Below are 2,482 nucleotides of genomic sequence, written 5' to 3'. Positions count from 1 at the left end.
GAACGCTGCTTTCCATGCTCGGTACACTGAATCCTGCAGAGAAAAGCCGATGGAGTCAACACGTTAACAGTTTAGTACACGCTTACAACTGTACTAAGAACGAAGCAACCAGTTACTCACCGTATTATCTTCTGTTTGGAAGAGAAGCTCGTCTACCTGTGGATGTGTGTTTTGGGACTTCACCTGATGGAAAAGGAGCTGGTAGCCATCAACGGTATGTGGAAAGAATGAAAACAGAGTTACAGAAAGCGTATCAGTTAGCAACTGAAACTGCCCAAAAAAGTCAACAGAGAAACAAACGGTTGTACGACAAGCAAGTAAAACATCAGACCTTAGCTGTCGGAGATCGTGTGCTGATACGAAATCTGGCCTTGACAGGAAAGAACAAACTTGGTGACAAGTGGAATTCCATTCCTTACCTGGTGGCGGAAAAATTAAAGAACTTACCTGTGTACCGGCTGAAACCCGAATCTGGTATGGGGAGTAGGCGAACGTTACACCGAGACCATCTTTTACCTGTTGGGGATGACGTGCGGTTGTCCATTTCTGAAGAGCCAAGGTTAGTTCCTGCGCCGACGGACACCAGGACAGGAACTATGGAGAGAAAACCAAGGAGAGGATTAAGAGGAAGGAATGTGGCTATGGCAGAAAGTGAATGGAGGAAAGAATCTGAAAGTGAAGAGGATGACCTGTGGTATTACTACCCGGATAGGGTGGAGGCACTGCGCAGGCCAGAGTGTGTGGCACTGGAGGAATCTGCAGTGGAGGACGAAGCTGTTTACAGTGGAGGTGAATTGGATAGACGCCCTGCCGAGATGGCTGGGCCAGAGTTCCCTGAAAATGTATGTGGAGAACTACCAGATCGGAGTCCCGAAGACATGGAAGATCCTGGGGTAGAGGGGGGAGATCCCGGTACAGATAGCACTGCCAGAGAGTTAGTAGAGACTGTCCATTCCCGACCCAAAAGAAACCGAAGACCTGTAGTCAGATTGAGCTATGACCGTTTGGGCCGGCCCACCAACCGACTTTTAACCCTGGTCCATAGGGGAATGGTCATAAAGGTTGAGGGTGGGGGAGAATTAGCCAAGAAGCCCTGTAGCACAGTGTGGTGTCACCCTATAGCACAATGTATTCATTGTGCTCACGTAAACCATTATAATGAGCCTAAAGTCACCATTAAAGGGTAGAGAGGTAATCTCATGGGGACATGAGATGTTTAGAAGGGGGAGCATGTAACCCAGTAGAACCAAATTCTACAGGTATTGAGTTTCTATTTCTATTCATTTAGTAATTATTTTTGTTTTGCTCTAATCCAGAACTAAACTGTGACTGAGGTGTAGGTCATTATATTGAGGTAATCTAATTGTGCATCTGCTCCTTTAAGAGCGTGATCTTATGTCAGGTTTGATTGATTTACACATGTGAAAAACGTGGTTTTAACAAGCAGGTTAGGTTTCCTGTATTTCTATTGGTTTTTTTAGTGTAGAGTCCCGCCCTCAATTAGGGGGTGTGTAATGTGATTGGTGGTTGAAAAAAAAAGAAGGGGAGGGGCGAGACGCGCTGCAGGCGGTAATGAAGTGATTAATCCTTTTTGACTAGTTTTAAAGCTAAGAACTGTAATAGACATCCCTTGGGAAACTCAATTGTTGATTTGGTTGTTTACTTTGAGCTCGTCGCGAGACGCGAGTGTTTGGTGACATCCTGGTGTCCTTAATTGGCCAGTCAAGCGTGATTACAGACGGTTTTTACTATCAGTTCATATATTTACTCATCTGTATCGAACTCTGAGTTTACGGAGAGATTAAACTGCGCGTTTAAAAGATTTAAAGACTGTAGACGTGGTTGTTTCCTGCACGACGATGGAGACGTTGAGGACCAGATAGCGCCCCAAGTACCCGCGTTATTTGGGGTTCCTCTGGCTACGTGGGCGGTGCGTTTCGTCGGACGACGACGGAGAGAGAGAGAGAGTCCGAGGTGCTGCTGGAGGCCTAGGACCCCCGATCGCGGTTTTCATCGCACACGAAATTGAGGTATCATTGTTGGTTTGTTTGTGCTCAGGAGAGTGAAGGGGCCAATTTTCAGTTTCTCTGGCCACCACGAACACGAGCTACGATCCAGGCCTGCAACGGGGTGGAATGACTGGTTTGTGTGTGTGTGTGTGGGCCCACAAGTGTTTAATACTGGTTCATATGGTGTTATTCAACGCGTTTAAATTACTGTGAATATTCAATATGATATTCTGATTCTCAAAGTGAGCAAGTTAGTACATTTCATTCCATGTGAGTTAAGTTGTTCAATTCATTCCGAGTGTTTTTGATACTTAGATCAATTCAGCAACTCTGTCTTCTGAGATATTACCCTTTTAGGGGCTGAACTGTGTTAAAATCAGCACAAATGTGAGTGTGTGAATATCTTATATTCTGAAATTTCCTTCTTTGAGCTGTTTTGACGTTTCTAAATCTATTCTAATTAAATTCTTTAT

The sequence above is a fragment of the Barbus barbus genome (assembly GCF_936440315.1).
Source record: "Barbus barbus genome assembly, chromosome: 5".
Taxonomy (NCBI): Eukaryota; Metazoa; Chordata; class Actinopteri; order Cypriniformes; family Cyprinidae; genus Barbus; species Barbus barbus.
This window is presented reverse-complemented; position numbering follows the sequence as displayed.